The 20,514-nt window shown below is 32.3% G+C and overlaps 1 protein-coding gene across 3 annotated transcripts in view; it reads right to left on the bottom strand.

Annotated features, from left to right (window-relative positions):
* LOC103575353 (transcription factor SOX-13) overlaps positions 1-7,069 on the bottom strand; it is an 84,249-nt gene extending 77,180 nt beyond the window's left edge. For all 3 annotated transcript variants that reach the window (XM_008555102.2, XM_008555103.2, XM_008555106.2), the window contains exon 1: positions 6,228-7,069. The gene's annotated coding sequence lies outside the window, so the exon portion shown is untranslated. The remainder of the gene's footprint in view (positions 1-6,227) is intronic.
* Between the last annotated feature and the right edge of the window lie 13,445 nt (positions 7,070-20,514).

Raw genomic sequence — 20,514 nt, 5'->3', positions numbered from 1 at the left:
CTAACCATCTGAACCCTTCATATTTGACATATATATACTTTTCCTACCATTTTAAAGATCGATAACTCAAAAAATTAGCAGTTTTTCCCAAAAACCGAATTTCCGAAATTTTACATTTTTGAGCCTAACAACCAAACGAGGCTTCCGTTTGGTTCAAAAATTTTTTTGTACATTCCCCGAGACACTTAGAAACCTCCCCTATAACTAAGCTTCAATCCTTCAACCCCTTCCACCAAAACGACTGGATTCCAAAACAGCCCTACCCCTTCCGAAAACGGAACTTCGAAAAATCGAATTATTTTTTTAAAATTTTATATTATTTATCCAAAAATCAAATTTATAACCTCAAATCCAGGGTATCAACTTAAAAATAAAAATAAATATTTAAAATAAAAATTCCAAATAATAAAAATCACCCGATTCTTGTAAAGAGAAATTTATTTGTTTACGACAAAAAAAAATATTTTTTTATTCTATGATAGAAAGACAGTAACTCTTCTGTGCTTAGATATCTAGGTAGTAAAAGATGTTAGTCAAGAAAAAATAAAAATAAATAACCAAACAAAACCCATAACCAAAAAAAAAAAAATTTCATCAAGTAAGAGAGTTAATAAAATGTGTAAAGAGAAAAGACCGAGTATGCTAATCAATTTAAATACACACAGCAACCAGCAGCTAAGACACAAACCGATAACTACTATACTCTTGAATTAACGTTCATATTATATACATATATATATAGTGTGTTATATTTGACATATATAATACCAAGTGTATCGGTTATAAAAGATTTATCTTATGATTAAGATTAAATTCAACGTTTTATCACTTGATTTATTGTTATTAACATTTAAATACATTTCTTAAGTATTAAGTATTACATTCTGGTATAAATATATATAAACAAATATATATATACAGGTAGTTTTAGAGTTTAAATTAAGAAAAAGTTTCTAACAGTACCGGTAAAAAATGTAATTAATCAACTCGCGGGATCACAATGGTGATAGTTTTGGGTAAAAGAAAGTTTATTTTGCTGCAGAGGCTTCTTTTCATCACCGGTAATACAATTTTATTCGATTTCAAGGAATATATATGAGAAGATTTTATAAAATTTAAGTAAAGTCAGTTTTTGGAAGAGCGCGTTTCCAGAAGGGGTAAGGCTGCTTTGGAATTTTTTTTTTTTTTATAGGAAGGGGTGGAAGGATTGAAGCTTAGTTATAGGGGAGGTTTCTAAGTGTCTCGGGGAATGTACAAAAAAATTTTTAAACCAAACGGAAGCCTAGTTTGGTTGTTAGGCTCAAAAATGTAAAATTTCGGAAATTCGGTTTTTGGGAAAAACTGCTAATATTTTGAGTTATCGATCTTTAGAATGGTAGGAAAAGTATATATATGTCAAATATAAAGGGTTCAGATGGTTAGAAATAGTTAAAGTCGGTTACAGTAAATTTTAGTCATTTACGTTTTCAGAAGGGGTAAGGCTGTTTTGGAATCCAGTCGTTTTGGTGGAAGGGGTTGAAGGATTGAAGCTTAGATAAATAGGAGGTTTCTAAGTGTCTCGGGGAATGTACAAAAAAAATTTTGAACCAAACGGAAGCCTAGTTTGGTTGTTAGGTTCAAAAATATGAAATTTCGGAAATTCGGTTTTTGGGAAAAACTGCTAATTTTTTCAGTTATTGATCTTGAAAATGGTAGGAAAAGTATAAATATGTCAAATATGAAGGGTTCAGATGGTTAGAAATAGTTAAAGTCGGTTACAGTAAATTTTAGTCATTTACGTTTTCAGAAGGGGTAAGGCTGTTTTGGAATCCAGTTGTTTTGGTGGAAGGGGTTGAAGGATTGAAGCTTAGATAAATAGGAGGTTTCTAAGTGTCTTGGGGAATGTACAAAAAAATTTTTAAACCAAACGGAAGCCTAGTTTGGTTGTTAGGCTCAAAAATGTAAAATTTCGGAAATTCGGTTTTTGGGAAAAACTGCTAATATTTTGAGTTATCGATCTTTAGAATGGTAGGAAAAGTATATATATGTCAAATATAAAGGGTTCAGATGGTTAGAAATAGTTAAAGTCGGTTACAGTAAATTTTAGTCATTTACGTTTTCAGAAGGGGTAAGGCTGTTTTGGAATCCAGTCGTTTTGGTGGAAGGGGTTGAAGGATTGAAGCTTAGATAAATAGGAGGTTTCTAAGTGTCTCGGGGAATGTACAAAAAAAATTTTGAACCAAACGGAAGCCTAGTTTGGTTGTTAGGTTCAAAAATATGAAATTTCGGAAATTCGGTTTTTGGGAAAAACTGCTAATTTTTTCAGTTATTGATCTTGAAAATGGTAGGAAAAGTATAAATATGTCAAATATGAAGGGTTCAGATGGTTAGAAATAGTTAAAGTCGGTTACAGTAAATTTTAGTCATTTACGTTTTCAGAAGGGGTAAGGCTGTTTTGGAATCCAGTTGTTTTGGTGGAAGGGGTTGAAGGATTGAAGCTTAGATAAATAGGAGGTTTCTAAGTGTCTTGGGGAATGTACAAAAAAATTTTTGAACAAAACGGAAGCCTAGTTTGGTTGTTAGGCTCAAAAATGCAAAATTTCGGAAATTCGGTTTTTTGGAAAAACTGTTAATTTTTCAGTTCTTAGTCTTTAATATGATAGGAAAAGTATATGAATATCAAATATAAAGGGTTTGTATGGTCAGAAATAGTTGAAGTCATCTATAGTAAATTTTTGTCTGTAACGTTTCCAGAAGGTGTAAAGCTGCTTTGGAATTTATTTGTTTTGGTAGAAAGGGGCTCAAGGACTTTAAATAAAGTCTGGGATAGGTTATGAGATGTGTTTAGGAATTTTTAAAAAAAATTTCAAGTCAAACGGAAGCCTAGTTTTGTTATGACTCACAAAAAATATTAAAATCTGGAATTTCGATTTCTGTAATCAATTTATAATTCTCAATTATTTAACCGAAAACTAAATAAATAAATCAGTTGCAGATTCACAAATAAATCTCAAGAGATTTAGAATCAACAATATAAGAGTTAGTTTACTGAAAATATGCCAGAAATACAATAATAAATATTAAGTATTTAAAACAGCTGGAACAAGTGTACGAGGTGGCAAGTGGGCCACTCCTGAAACGGATGAGCAGGTGAGCGAGCGTAAATCTGGGTGTCGCGGACCTGTCGCGGGTATAAGGGGATACCCAGCATCCCAAAGAGTCGCTGAAAAAGGACAACAGATATAAAGAGAGAAAGCTTTTAATGTTTCGTGTGTCACCTGATACCCGCCCGTCTCAGGGAAACAAAAAATTTTTTAAATATTTTTCTAGCCGACTCCAAAACAGAATGGAATTAAAAAAAAAAATCAGTATTGTCTAATTGAGTAATAAAAAATGATTTAATCTCATCTTAGCTGTCGAAAAGGTTTTTTCTATATCTGTAATCCCCGAGTTTTAAAATTCGTTTTGTGACCGACTTGCTGGCAGCTCGAACAGCTTGAGAAAAAAAAAAAGTATAAAATAAACTCTTATCGTAAGGGCCGAGCATAAATTATCAACCATTTCGAAATATTTTTTTTTTTTTATTTTTTTATTTCATTATTCTCATTCTTATTCTCTTTTTATCTCATTCTTAAGCGTCCGTCCGTCCGTCGCCCATCGCCGTCCTATCGAGTCTTTATTCTCTCCGATCACCAAACACTGGGTCTAAGAAATAAAAAATGCGGTCATCGACATTATTTACAGCAATAGATATTTTTATTGTTGAGAGAAATAAATATATATGTATATATATGTATGTAGAGACTTTTTAAAAATCGGGAGGAGTTTAATTGTCGAGTTTCCGACCGCGGGAGTCCGCTATCGATAGGGAAGGCCAGGGGGGAGGGGGTAAGAAGACGGACGGTAAAATATAAAGCATTAAGCGTTAATCTCAACGGTGGACAAGATAATGCTCCAAGTCGGCTCCACGTGAGAAGCCTTTGAGTGGCTATTTATCTCGAGTTTAAATCGATTTGTATGCTAATCCCGGCGGATCGAGAAATCCGCCTGCGTACATAAAACTTAAGGGGACCAAACAACTATAGTCACTCGATGCCATGAGATTCCAGATATATCCCTGACTAATTAGGCCCAGAGTCCTCTACTTTTATTTATTTTTTTTCATGCTTTTCTTTTATCATTACTGCCTACTCAATTGCTCGATTATTTTTAATTTCAAAGGCATTTACTATTTTTTAAATGTTTAAATGCTGATTACGGTTAAACTATTCGAGCTACAATAAATATAAGTAGTGATTTTTTTAGCTCGTTAAATTTACTACAAAAAAGGTGTCATTGACTTTTTTTCCCAGATTGATAGTTTTCGAGTAAATAAGCTTTTTAAATTCAGCACAACTAAAGGTGTGCATTTAAAATTTTTTTTCCCGCAGCTTAAAATTTAAAATTGTGGGGTTACAATTGAAGATACGACAAAAATGTATAGAAATAAATTTGTAGCTCGTTAAATTTCCTACAAAAAAGGTATCATTGACTTTTTTTCCCGGATTGATAGTTTCCGAGTAAATAAGCTTTTTAAATTCAGCACAACTAAAGGTGTGCATTTAAAATTTTTTTTCCCGCAGCTTAAAATTTAAAATTGTGGGGTTACAATTGAAGATACGACAAAAATGTATAGAAATAAATTTGTAGCTTGTTAAATTTCCTACAAAAAAGGTATCATTGACGTTTTTTCCCAGATTGATAGTTTTCAATTAAATAAGCTTTTAAAATTCCGCACAACCAAAGGTGTGCATTTTTTAAATTTTCCGCGACTTAAATTAAAATTGTGAACCAACGATCAGAGATACAGAGAAAATGAATAGAAACAAATGTGTAGCTCTTTAAATTTCCTACAAAAATAAAATTCTACAACTTTTTTTCTCCGACGAATAGTTTCTCAGTAAATAAATTAAAAATAAATCCCATGCATTAAGTATTTATCAAAAACTATTTTAAAAATTTAATCGGTGGATGAAAATAAAAAAAAAAGTAAAAGGTTATGTGTGTCCGTGATAAAAAGGCGTATAGAGAATAAAAAAAGATGAAAAGAATAGAGAGGCTTAACAAAGAAAGCCATTAGGTGTTTTCCATTCCGTAGGGATAAAGATTATAAATAATAAAATAAAAAGCATAATGTTATTTTTTTTTTAAAAGTTGGTTGGTGTTTCTCAACTATGACAAAACCCACCGAATGTGTAAAGTTAGTTTTCATAACTTTAAGAAATAGTGTTTTGTCTAACGGCACTACGCAACGTCTTTGAAACGTCCTTGTAAAAAAAAACATAAAATAATAATGAAAGAACACTTTGGTCGAGGCTGTAAGATGTCTTAATTGGATTTGACATTGTTAATGTTCGTAGTAGAACTGAGCAAAAGATTTAAGTTTAAATAAAAATACATATACAAAATAACAGAAGAGAGACAAGTGGATGTGCAGGAATTGTAGGATGAATTTCTTCAAAGAGCAAGACGAAAATGAGCAGGGTGACTAACGCTCTTGCTCTCGTATTGGGTGTATGTCGGTACACAAGTGTCGTACACACGAATGAGAATCATCTTGAGGTTTTGAAACAGCAACAACTTGTTGTAATTTAAGATGACGAAGGGCTCTGATAATTTATCCTCTTTTGTGACCCGGCCCGTAAATGTTTATGCTATAATCAACCCCTTCTGATCCCGCTGGTGCTTCTTTAAAACTCTCGAGGATATTTTTTGTATGCAAACTATTTTTATTTTAACTACCAACCACCAAAAATTTTTATTTTTTATTAACACCGATTTTATGTATTTTTTCGGAATTTTTTCAAACTCAAATTACAGCCAAACTATCAAAGATATGACCAAAATGATAATAACCATTCTGTTAGCTCTTTAAATTTCCTACAAAAAAGCTCTTAGTGACTTTTTTCTCAGATCAATACTTTCACCACAATAAGCTATTGAAATTGAACCCGAAGAGTAGGACTTTTTATATAATGGATTTTCTTAAAACCGTGATAACAAAAACTTTCTTGACCGGTACTATTAGCAAGTAAAAATTAAAATTCAACAATTATTTCCAAGAAAGCGAGTATTTATGCTACGGAATTGATACGGGGGGTATAAAACAAGTATAGAACAGACACAAACACAAAAATGGTATATAAACGACAATCGGGTGTGCATTCCAGTACGTATAGAGAAAACGGCGGGAAAAAGAAGAAACTCACCGTCAACAATTCTGCGTAAGTTAACCATTTACGTAAACCACTGATCACTTCTCATCGTTTATTACTTTTTTTTTTTTATTATTATTATTTCTATTTATTCCAATTATTTGATATATTTATATATAAATAAAAAATATAATCACAACCACAGTACAATCACAGATCACTTAAACAAACAAACGTTTAACGTTAACACATACACTGAATCCCCAGATGGACAGACGTAAAGTGACGATGGTCATTTTAAGGTCCTGATTCCTAGCCAGCGAACAAGCTTTCCTTAAAGGCTTTTAACAGAAACACACACCCTCAGTACACTTCACTCCTCATTCGATCCCTCAGTCACTTGATAAGAGCATTCCACGACAATTAACCCGAAAGTCTAATCAATTAAGGGAATGGGCTTGGGGTTGGAGATGGGGTTGGGGTTTGGGGCTGGTCTATCTACGTGCTAGCTTGCTTTCCTTTAAATATTCTTAAGGGACAAATTCGCCTGAGGCCTTAGACAACCCTCGGTTCGATTAGCCGTGGTCAATCGATTGTAGCCCAAATGTGGATGGACGCGTGCGAGTGTGTGGCGCCCGAAACGTCTTTGACAAGGTCTTGATACTAGATCCACTAGCATGTGCTGTTTAATAACTTGATCACTGATAATATAAAAAGATATTGCGCAGTTTATTGTTTATTAGCAGGCACTTAGTCATACACGACACTTGTTAACTTGAGGAATGACAATAGAAACGCTAGTGATGATGACAATACTGCAGATTAAGATGCTGATAGTGACAATAGTTTTGATATTAACAATAGACGGTGCGTTCTCCACAGGTTCAGATCTTACACTGAAGAGATACCCGGCAACACACACACGTGTGCGTGGCTTCTTACCATGGGCCGGCGGTAACCCAGTCCAGGCAGCCCAGGTAGACAAGAAAATAAAGAGAAGGAGAGATAGTGGGCTGCTAAAGAAGACAAGAGTAGAGAGGCTGGAGCGGTAGTTTTGAGAGAAGAGGTAGAAGAAGGTAGTGAAGAGGGAGGAGAGTTAACAGTGAGTGAATAAAGCTTGTGAGTAAGAGAGCCAGTGAATGAGTAAGCGAGTTGGGTATACTAAGATATTGGGATTGAGTAGGGGGATACACTACGATGTACCAGGGAACACGACTTAAGAGATCCAGCGAACCGAACCAACGACATCTCATGTGGAAGTCGCTCATGTACGTTAAATACTGGGGATATGTGTGTGGAGCCTACCTGAGGTGCCAGACGGAGATACCATGTGACAGAGTACGAGAATGAAAGGCTCAGGTGAAAACGACCAGAGACCAGTCAACGAGTATTTTCTATACTCATATCAAAGTATGTGTTGGTTTGTGTGGGTAACGGAGAACAACTGTCTTGATGATGCTGGAGACTGGACAAAGAGAGAATGATAACAGTACGCTTGGGTAATATTCCTCGGAGGACAGTGGTATGGACAAAGCCTACCATGTATTATGCTACACTTCACCTGCCTGTTTTAAACGCACACATTTACTCACGGAATTTTAAATCGCCAGACAAAGATACTCAGATATATGTATATATATTAACTTTCACGTTTCAATCTGATCATTCATGTTCCTTCATTGATAAGCTTTCAAATCTCCTTTATTTTCAATTTATATGTTCCATGGTTTTCTTCCTGGGTGACAGCCTGCTATCAATGTCAATCTCCTACAAGAACCATAGTCTCCAAAACCAGCCTAAAAGTTTATTATTATTGAATTTGAATTTTAGTTCGCGTTTGTTCTGAAGGCTGCAATTTGAATCGTCGATCTAGAGCTTCATTCCACGATAACAGACGAACAATTTTCGCCAGCAGTTATCAAGATTTAGCAGTAAATATGCGGAATATAATAAAACAACTAATGCGCCTAAAATCACTCCGAAAACGGATTTTGACCGAATTCGATTTTTGGTTCGCGTTCATACTAGAGGCTACAATTTGAATCGCCTGTTCAGGGCTTCATTCTACGATAGTAGACGCACAAATTTCACCAGCAGCTATCAAAATTTAGCAATAAGGATGCGTGATATGATAAGGGAACAAAGGCGTCTAAAATCACTTCAAAAACAGATTTTGACCGAATTCGATTTTTGGTTCGCGTTCATACTAGAGGCTACAATTTGAATCGCCTGTTTAGGGCTTCATTCTACGATAGTAGACGCACAAATTCCACCAGCAGCTATCAAAATTTAGCAATAAGGATGCGTGATATCATAAGGGAACAAAGGCGTCTAAAATCACTTCAAAAACAGATTTTGACCGAATTCGATTTTTGGTTCGCGTTCATACCAGAGGCTACAATTTGAATCGCCTGTTTAGGGCTTCATTCTACGATAGTAGACGCACAAATTTCACCAGCAGCTATCAAAATTTAGCAATAAGGATGCGTGATATGATAAGGGAACAAAGGCGTCTAAAATCACTTCAAAAACAGATTTTGACCGAATTCGATTTTTGGTTCGCGTTCATACTAGAGGCTACAATTTGAATCGCCTGTTTAGGGCTTCATTCTACGATAGTAGACGCACAAATTCCACCAGCAGCTATCAAAATTTAGCAATAAGGATGCGTGATATCATAAGGGAACAAAGGCGTCTAAAATCACTTCAAAAACAGATTTTGACCGAATTCGATTTTTGGTTCGCGTTCATACCAGAGGCTACAATTTGAATCGCCTGTTTAGGGCTTCATTCTACGATAGTAGACGCACAAATTTCACCAGCAGCTATCAAAATTTAGCAATAAGGATGCGTGATATGATAAGGGAACAAAGGCGTCTAAAATCACTTCAAAAACAGATTTTAACCGAATTCGATCATTGGTTCGCGTTCATACTAGAGGCTGCAGTTTGAGCCACCTGTTTAGGGCTTCATTCTACGATAACAGACGAACAATTTTCGCCAGCAACTATCAAGATTTATCAGTAAATATGCGGAATATAATAAAGTAACAAATGCGCCTAAAATCACTCCGAAAACAGATTTTGACCGAATTCGATTCTTGGTTCGCGTTTATTCTGGAAGCTGCAGTTTGAGCCACCTGTTTAGGGCTTCATTCTACGATAACAGACGAACAATTACTGCAATCAATAATCAGAGTTCAGTAGGAAGTATCCGTAGTATGATTAAACAAGCAGCATCCAAAACAGCCAATGAAGGCTGGCTTTTTATTGGAATAGTAATTATGGATGCAGTATAATTTAAAATGATAGTGAGTATGCAAATTAAGGGGGAAATACTGTAGGTATAATAAGTCATTGGTGTGATATCACTTACGCAGACATGCTCAATCGAAACATGGTAAGTTGCTGAGACGACTACGACTAAAATGAGATAAGAATACGGGATGCAATAGACACAGGCACACACAACCGTATATTAAATACACAGGACACTGACACTTACAAAGGTCCTTCTAGGTGTCGTAGCAAGTGTATGCTGATGGTAGTGTCAGAGTAAGAGGTGTCTAAAAAGCGAGCCGCGGGGCATCGACCGTGCAGTCACGTAAAGTGTCTGATGTCAAAGCTGCCCGTGCCGGCATCGATAATTCAATAAAGTGTCCTCTCATTACCCTATTGATTGCTCCATTGTCCCGTCTTTCGATCGCGGTTTCTAACCTCCGACAGTATAAAGGACTAAAACCTAGCCTGGACTACACCAATGGTCTATTGACTACAAGTTATTATTTTTTTTAAACTTGCTGATGTTTTTTCTCTGCAATACACGACGTGGAATCGAGTCCAGCTTCCGTAGGCGTCTTGTCTATTTAAAACTCCTCATTCACAACAAGTTTTTATAATAAACATTTAACTCAATAAAATTAAACAGCCACATGACAGCTAGCGATAGCTTCATTTACAAATTGCCAGTCCGCTAATTGTAATAAAATAAATTAGACTAATGATGTTCGGAAACTCTAGATGTTAACTTGACTTGCGATTATTGCTGATCATATCGAACAGTTAACGCTTTTAAAAATATCCATATATATTTTAATTGATGATGAATATTTATTTAATGGATCCATCGATTCATCAATTTCACAGTTCGTTAACTGGGTATGATTCTAGCTCTACCATCCAGGATCATAACCATCATAGTGTTGCTACGATCGCTGTTCGATTGATCGATATCGACAGCTACAATCGGTCATTCTTGACCATGGAAAACATGGATTGGATTAAATGCAAAAGGAACATCGCGAGCTGGACGTGGACCTGGTCCTGGACCTGGACTTGGTGCTCGGCTCGGTTCCGTAGGATGAAAGGGTGGAGGGACTAAAAAAAACAAACGTTAAGTTGTCGTGGGAATCACTTGGAACTCACTCAATTGGCTGGGTTCTGTCCAGCTAGAGCTCGATATCTCGTTGTGTATCGAGACAAAGAGGAGTGAGTGTATGTATATAAGCTAAATAAGAAGGAGCGAAGCGAGTTCTCTACATGAAGGAAGAGCAATGAAAACTAGATAGAGACAGTGTTAGGTATAAGCTTCATCTTCTTATTCTTAGTCTTGGTCTTGGTCTCGGTTGCTCTTGGAGTTGGTATTGGTCTTGGTCTTGTTTTGTTATTCTTGGTCTTAGTCTTTTCTTATTCTTCTTCGTCTTGAATGTACGCTCCGTGTAGTGTGTCTGAAACAGGTATTCCTGCCCATTGAAATAAGCCAACGTCGCGATATGAAATATATCCCCTTGTACAACTTGATAATCCGTGGTTACCATAAATCCAGAGTGATTATCCAAGGCTCTATTTATAGGCCTGACATCGCGGCAAGATTCTCTCGCCCACCATCAACCTCTCGCTTTACCTCCCTGGATTTATTTTTTTACCACTTCCTTTTAAATACCTACCACCTATTTTAACGTATTACATTTATTATATCAACTACAGTAAATTATATATTTGTGCAATATGTATAGATTGCTTATTGTCAAAGAAATCCAATATTTTATCATTTTTTTAAACTCCATCAGCTCCGTCAGTTACGGGACCCGATTCAACGGCTAAACTATCGTACCTACGTAAAAATCTCTAAGGACCTTTTTTGTAGGAAATTTTATTTCCTAAAAAAAAGTATTCTTTGTTTTTTGCCGTATCTCCAATAGTTGACTTGGAAATCCAAGTTTTGTATCCCGTACATATTTTTTTTTGCTGATGTACGGATGTGCGGACTTTAAATATCTCAGAAATGAATGAACTGATTGGGCAAATTTTGGTGGCGATCAAAAGGGCTGGTCACCAGATGTAGCCCACAAAATTTTCAAATAAATCGGCTGGCTGGTTGCCGAGTAATTTAAAAAATAAGTAATGAATTTAACCGGTCGGTTATAAATAAATGTGACATCCAGACGATTTGATGGATAAAAAAGATAAATGTCCTGAAAGAATAATGAAATAAAAAATGGTTAGACAAAGACAAAGACAAAGAGCTGTCTTAAGATACGTGTGTTTAACAACAGGCATGAAACAAGAGTACGGGGTGTGTACAATCGGTGTTTTGCGAACAAATGGTTGAACGCGACTCGAGAGTTTGAAATGAAAGAGACCAGCATTGTTCTGTCCACAAGGTTCTCATCCTAAGCGGCATCGTTTTCATCGTTTTTCGTATCTCGAAATTTTTATTTGCTCATTGCTGTGCCCACGAAACAAAGAGAGAACAAGGGGGAGAGGTAAGAGCATTATTTCATACCCGATCAAAGAAACCGATTCAGGTGCACGTCATTGTTAACCTACATCAACAATCTTTTATATATATTTATATCACCGATATCATAAAATTATTATTTATTTAACCCTTTTCTCAGCAAGTGTTTACTGCATTATTGTATTTATTTACGGGATTACGATACTCTGAACAGGCGACTACAGATCTACAACCGAGGGTATCAGTGATGATGCTGAGCCGATTGAAACACTAGCCGCTGTATGTATCTTAGGGGCGTTATTGAGCCGCGTTATGTTCCGAGGTACTTTAAGATTTTTTACTCACCTTGGTTTTTTAGTATTTATGTGGCTCCATAACAAAATAACCCATTTAATCATATGAGTTATTTTTACTGGTTTATTTTTTATCGGTAATTTTTAGGTCATTTTTTTAAGAATTTATCGTGGGTAAATTTTTATGCGTAATTTTTATGAATTATTTTTCATGGGTAACTTTGATGGGTGATTTTTTGAAAATAATTTTTACATGGAATTTTTCATAGATTATTTTTATGGGTAATTTTTGTGGGGAATTTTTCATAGATTATTTTTATGGGTAATTTTTGTGGGGAATTTTTCATAGATTATTTTTATGGGTAATTTTTGTGGGAAATTTTTCATAGATTATTTTTATGGGTAATTTTTGTAGGAAATTTTTCATAGATTATTTTTATGGGTAATTTCTGTGGGAAATTTTTCATAGATTATTTTTATGGGTAATTTTTGTGGGAAATTTTTCATAGATTATTTTTATGGGTAATTTTTGTGGGGAATTTTTCATAGATTATTTTTATGGGTAATTTTTGTGGGGAATTTTTCATAGATTATTTTTATGGGTAATTTTTGTGGGAAATTTTTCATAGATTATTTTTATGGGTAATTTTTGTAGGAAATTTTTCATAGATTATTTTTATGGGTAATTTCTGTGGGAAATTTTTCATAGATTATTTTTATGGGTAATTTTTGTGGGAAATTTTTCATAGATTATTTTTATGGGTAATTTTTGTGGGGAATTTTTCATAGATTATTTTTATGGGTAATTTTTGTGGGGAATTTTTTATAGATTATTTTTATGGGTAATTTTTGTGGGGAATTTTTCATAGATTATTTTTATGACTAATTTTTGTGGGAAATTTTTCATAGATTATTTTTATGGGTAATTTTTGTGGGGAATTTTTCATAGATTATTTTTATGGGTAATTTTTGTGGGGAATTTTTCATAGATTATTTTTATGGGTAATTTTTGTGGGAAATTTTTCATGAATTATTTTTTATAGGAAATTCTTATGAGTTATTTTTCGTGGGTATGCATTTTGTGGGCAATTTTTACACGATATTTTTCATGGGTAATTTTTGTGGGGCTTTTTTCATAGGTTATTTTTATGGGTAATTTTTCATAGATTATTTTTTATGGGTGATTTTTATGATTTATTTTTCATAGAGAACTTCGATGGGTTATTTTTCACCAGTATTTTTCGTGAGTAATTTTTATGAGTAATTCCTATGGGTAATTTTTTATGACATCATTTATATTCGTAGTGAAAAGAAACAATAACTCTTATTTTTAAAATAACACCTAAACTATTGAATTTACGTAAAAAATTACTGAAATCATTTTTATAGGAAATTTAATTCCCTATAAATTAATATCTTATCAATTTTTCCCTATTTCTAATAGTTTGCCCAGAATTTAAATCCAAAAATTAAAAATTTATTTTTACACCTCCAATTTATTATAATATATGTTTTTATTTTAAATTTATATGAAGAAAGTAACTCTTTATTTATATCATTAAATTTATTATATATTTCTGTCAGCATGAGCGATATAGTTGAATAATAATTCATCGTAGTTATCATATAAAATAATAATAATCCGAAAATTATTGGAGTTGTAATTTTGTTACAATATATATATATATATATATATATATATATATAGCTTGTAAATTTACGCAACGTAATAATTCAGTAGAAGTTAAAGTTAAAGCTTCTATTGGTTGGTAGATTTAATTCCTACCACACGCATATCGTGTCTTATATGTTGTCTATAGTGTACTGTAGTGTAGTATAATGCAATGTGTAATGTGTGTAAGGATACAGCGCATAAAGTTACAACGCACTGCAGGAGTTCGAGATAGTATACGCTGATCGGAAATTTAAAAGAGATTAAATTAAAATTTACGTACTTTATCTATTTTTGTTATTATATTTTAAATAAAAATTATACTCAGAATTCATTGTTGCAGAATATACATCCGAGGCAAGATGGCCACTACTTAAATTATTTTTTTTTTTTTATTAGTATTGTCTTCCTCAATAATTTTTCAACTCTGACACCGAATTTATACTTGATTTTTAAAAAATATCTCGGAAACTATTGAGTTTACAGAAAAAATGTATAGAATCATTTATGTAGGGAATTTAATTCTCTATAAAAAAGGTCTCAGTAATTTTTCGAAAATCTCTGTAACTTTAGCCAGAATTTTGAGTTTTACAAAAAAAAATTTAATGCTTCCCAAATTTAAAAAATCCAAAATTTTTTAATTTTCACAGCAGCTAAAATTATCGATAAAAAAATTTGAAAAAAATTGCTTTCTATTCAAAATTTAATTGCCTACAAAAAAGTATTCTTTGCATTTAGTCGTAAAGTTGATAGTTGAGCCATAAAAATTAATTAAAAAAAAAAAAAGTGATTATTTTTGACAAATTTGTATATTTATATATTTAAAGGTAAAGTTAGTATTTAGTATGAGTATAAAGGAGTATTACATCTTGGTATTACAAGATGACCGGACGAGATGCTCTTTGAGACACTGGAGAGGTACCAACCAATAAAGCCAGACCAATTACTGGGCGCCGTCCTTTACCCATTCCACGATTTGCAGAACCAGAGGCTGAGACAGAGGCAGCAGCAGGAGCTACTGGTACTGGTACAGCTTCAGCTTGAGCTTCTGCTACTAGAGCTATTGATTTGCATTCAAATAGATGTTATACTCGGTAAGTAGACGGATCCTACTAATGGATTATCAGTCCGAGTCATCGGTAATGCTTCAAAGCATCCAAGTGTACCACCACCACTACATGCCCTCTGTCTATCGCAAACTCTTACTCTCTTTTTATTACGTCTCTTTACTAGAGCTCGTGTTCATCGCGACTCCGCAAACGAAAACTGCCTCCCTCTTATTCGCCTTTTACTTCATACACGAGTGTCTTTATATATTTAACTGTTTCATCCATTTCCTAATGAAAACATTTTACTCGACCTTACATTTCTCATGATTATAATTGCGATTTTTTTACTTTTATGACATCAAATATATATAGATATTGAAGTTACAATTACAACAAAACTATGGGGTTTGAGGACAAAGTCAAAGATATCTTTTTTGTAGAAAATTAAATTTACTATAAATTCATTCTTTACGAATTTTCTCCCACTTTGATAGATTACTCGCAATTTCACTTTCAAAGCTATAAATTCAGTACACGACAAAATTTCATTTTTTTAAATTTTCCTTTTAATTATTAGTCTTAAAATTGAAATATTGACTCAAATATCAATTTTACACAAAAAATAATACTTACCTTTTTTGTAGCAAATTAAATTCCCTACAAATTTCTTTCTTACAACTTTTCTCTTACTTCAATAGTTTACCCACAATTTTACTTTAAGACTCTAAAATTAAGTGCGCGCCAAAATTTCATTTTTTTAAATTCCTACTTGATAATAACAATATTTTAATCAAAATATTGACTCAAATATCAATTTTACAAAAAAATTCATTCGTATCTTTTTTGTAGGAAATTAAATTCTCTACAAATTTCTTCTTTACAACTTTTTTCTTACTTCAATAGTTTACTCGCAATTGTACTTTCAAACTTATGAATTCGGTTCGCGCCAAAATTTCATTTTTTTAAATTCCTACTTGATTATAACAATTTTTGAATCAAAATATTGACTCAAATATCAATTTCACAAAAAAATTCATTCATATCTTTTTTGTAGGAAATTAAATTCTCTACAAATTTCTTCCTTACAACTTTTTTCTTACTTCAATAGTTTACTCGCAATTGTACTTTCAAACTTATGAATTCGGTTCGCGCCAAAATTTCATTTTTTAAAATTTTTACTTTGATTATAACAGTTGTTAAATTGAAATATTAACTCAAATATCAATTTTACGAAAAAATTTATTCTTATCATTTTTGTAGGAAATTAAATTCCCTACAAATGTTTTCCTTACAACTTTTCTCCCGCTCCAATAGTTTACCTACAGTTCCTTTTTAAAACTAATAAATTCGGTGCTCGCTCTAAAAATCCTCAATTTTACCTTTTCCTTTTCAATATATATAAAAAAAAACACATATATATTTTTATTTCATTACCATGATTAACGATTTTACGCACTTGACTTTCGTTCCCATTCTCACTTCCATTCCCGACCACTCACATTATATATATAAAAAAAAACCTTTTATTTTCTCGGCCCTAAGCTTCTCCATGATGTCAACTGACTTAAACTGATTTATAGCATTCCTAAGTCTCCATAATATAAAAAAAATATATAAAAAAAAAAAAAAATGATAAAGTTAAATTGAGAAAAGCCGATACCTTTTAAATATTCTATTGTAATATTTATATTTATATATACATATATATTTTTATGATTATTATTATAATAGTATTGTGAAAGGCGGATATATTAAATGGAATTTAATCGAAAAGACGTGAAATGACGAAGATGATACGACGGGTAATAAAAATTACGGCATTAACGGTAAAGTAAATCCGGTTATATTTTTATATACATTTTATTTAAAAACTCAGGAAAATAATAAAAATAAATAAATAATTTAATTGATAAAGGAAAATATATGTAAGTAAATAAAAAATTTTGAAATTAAATTCGTTGCGTTTTCTAGGGAATAGAACGTGAATTAGAGGAGAAAGTTATTTTTTTTTTTTTTTTTTATATTTTTATTGCAATTGTCTTGTTAGTTGTTACGTAGGGGAATGAGTGCATACGCAGTTAAATCTCGAGGATTTTATGATGTTTTAGTTGTAAGATGCTGGAGACTAGTCTCACGCTGGATGCTTATGCAATTAGACAATAAATAATTCTTTTATTTCATTTTATTTTATTTTATTGGGAGAAGTTTTATGAAGTGGTTTTAGATGGACATTTTTTTTCCAAGTATTATTCTGATGATGGGCTAAGGAATGGAGATACGAAAATGTTCATGAGAAGTAATTTTTAGGAAATTTAATTGTATGTAAAAAAGGTCTGATAAGATTTTTTGATAAATTTGATATTTTGTGAGATATTTTGATTTAAAGGCTGCTGTAACTGGAATTTTTGAAATTTTGATGCTTGAATCAAATTTTGAGACTTTATTCAAATTTTGATATATGTCTCAAATTTTGAGACTTGGTTCGAATTTTGATACCTGCGTCAAATTTTGAGACTTAATTCAAATTTTGATACGTGAGTCAAATTTCTAGATGATTTAAATTTTGAGACGTGATTCAAATTTTGATATATGTCTCAAATTTTGAGACTTGGTTCGAATTTTGATACGTGACTCAAATTTTGAGATCTGATTCAAATTTTAAATTGACTCAAATTTTGAGGCGTAATTCAAATTTTGATACGTGACTCAAATTTTGAGATTTGATTCAAATTTTGATACCTGCGTCAAATTTTGAGACTTGATTCAAACTTTGATACGTGATTCAAATTTTAGGATGACCCAAATTTTGAGGTCTGATTCAAATATTGATACCTGCGTCAAATTTTGAGACTTGATTAAAATTTTGAGACGTGATTCAAATTTTAATATATGTCTCAAATTTTGAGACTTGGTTCGAATTTTGATACGTGACTCAAATTTTGAGATCTGATTCAAATTTTCAATTGACTCAAATTTTAAGGCATAATTCAAATTTTGATTCGTGACTCAAATTTTGAGGCGTAATTCAAATTTTAATACGTGACTCAAATTTTGAGATTTGATTCAAATTTTGATACCTGCGTCAAATTTTGAGACTTGATTAAAATTTTGATACGTGAGTCAAATTTTAGGATCTCAAATTTCTAGATGGCTCAAATTTCGAACCGCGATTTAAATTTTGATACGTGAGTCAAATTTTGATACGTGAGTCAAATTTTGATACGTGATTCACATTTTGAGACTTGATCCAAATTTAGATACATAACGCAAATTTTGAGACTTGATTTAAATTTTTATACGCGTCTTAAATCTTGAGTTGACTCAAATTTTGATATTTGATTCAAATTTCTAGATGATTGGATTTAAATTGTGGCATGACCCAAATTTTAAGTCAACCTAAATTTTGAGTTGCCTCAAATTTCTAGACAACTCAAATTTTGAGCCTATTACAATTTTTTTACTCGACTCAAGTCTTAAAAAGACCCAAATTTTGATATTTGGCTCAAATTTTGATACTTGATTCAAATTTCGACACGTGTTTCAAATTTCTCACCTTGACTCAAAAACTCACAACTCCCCACAAAATTACCATTTAAGCCACCCAACAATTCGTTCCCAAAAAAAACCCCACCCAAAATTCTCTAGTAAAATTTCAAAAAATCATCCCCACCACAATTTCAATAGCCCCCTTCACTGTTCTTAAAAAAAAACTAATTAATTAATTTACAGTAAATTACCTGATTTATAAATTAGCAAACACCAGACGCAAAAACTATTCTAATAATAATTACTGCAAAAAAATCGTGTAATTAAATTAAAATAACACTAAAAACTGACTTGATGCAATGATAAGTTGAACGCAGCGTAAACTATTAAAATGAAAATAAAAAATTTAAGTCCTCTGCAATAACCGATCGGCAATCACTCAGCCAATTACCGATTCAGATCATACTCGAGTTAAATAAGACATTACTGGCAATTAGAAGTTGGTATTTGTGATAGATATTTATACTACATCTCTATATAAATATATAAATATATACATATATATAAGTAATGAATAAAATAAATAATAAATGGATACTTATTTGGCGATAATTAAAATTTATTTTATAAAAGGCATAAGATTTATAAAATGTAAGAGTCGAATCAATGCGTTTGGGTTTAAATATAGACGGGATTTAGCATAACATTGAGTTAATTAGTCGAATGGAATCTAAGGTAAATTGCTGTGGAATTAAAATGGTCGGTTGTAAAAAAACGATCAAGACGTAGAGGAGACGAATAAGAAGAAGAAGAAGAAGAGCTGGTGGTTTGTCTTTGTCTCGGTATTGGTCTTGGTCTTGTCCAGCGTCTCTTAAATGAGAAAGTCCGCGACATCTACGCCGAGTAGTTGGCGCCAGACTCCTTGTTCTGCAACTGTTTGTGATGCAGATATACGCATGCATCCACACGCACACTAGGAAAATTATTGCGGCAACTAGGGAGCTAAGATGCTCGGCCTAAGCAACTTTATGCTGATTATTTAGCTATTATGTCGATTGCCGGTATTTTTAGTTTTATGTACTGGAAAAAATTGTTTTTATGATACTGGATTTTTTTAGTGGAGCAAGAGGCTGTAAAGTGAGCAGGAGGGGGATACTACTTTTTTTTGGGAGGAAAATTTTTTTGGTTGAAGACAAATCTGAGGTAGGATTTTTACGACACGTGTTACCGATCAATTTTTCAATTCAGACGATTTTTCAAAATTTTTTTATTCTGAGATTTTCTATAGATTTTCTGTGGAATATTTTAGATGACGGATTTTCTTGATAGTAATGGCTGGGGTGCATTCTAGCAGAACTTAACCGATGGATTTTCTATATATTTTCCATGCATTTTCTGTGAGTTTTTTTTAGATTTTCTATGAATTTGATTTTCTATAAACTTTCTATAGATTTTCTGTGAATTTTCCACACTTTTTCTATTAACTTTCTATAGATTTTCTGTGAATTTTCTGTAGATTTTCTATGAATATTTTATGAATTTTCTGTGAATTTGCTGTAGATTTTCTATAGATTTTCTATGGATTTGATTTTCTGTGAAGTTTTTGTAAATTTTCTTTAGATTTTCTATAGATTTTCTATGGATTTGATTTTCTGTGAATTTTCTGTAGATTTTCTATGAAGTTTCTGTGAATTTTCTATGAATTTTCTATAAATTTTCCACACATTTTCTATTAATTTTCTGTAGATTTTCTGTGAATTTTTTGTAAATTTTCTTTAGATTTTCTATGAATATTTTATGAATTTTCTATGGATTTGATTTTCTGTAAATTTTCTGTAGATTTTCTATGAACTTTCTATAGATTTTCTGTGAATTTTCTATGAATTTTCCACACATTTTCTATGAATTTTCTGTGAATTTTCGGTAAATTTTCTTTAGATTTTCTATGGATATTTTATGAATTTTCTATAAATTTTCCATGAACATTCCACACATTTTTTATAAAATTTTCTATAGTCAGTCTATTCATTTCCATTGATTTTCTATGAATTTTCCATCGATTTTCCATGAATTTTCTATAAGTTTTCCACACATTTTCATGA

This window comes from Microplitis demolitor, chromosome 9, assembly GCF_026212275.2.
Source record: "Microplitis demolitor isolate Queensland-Clemson2020A chromosome 9, iyMicDemo2.1a, whole genome shotgun sequence".
NCBI lineage: Eukaryota > Metazoa > Arthropoda > Insecta > Hymenoptera > Braconidae > Microplitis > Microplitis demolitor.
Note: the sequence above shows the minus strand (reverse complement) of the source record. Positions and strands in the feature narration are given on the sequence as shown.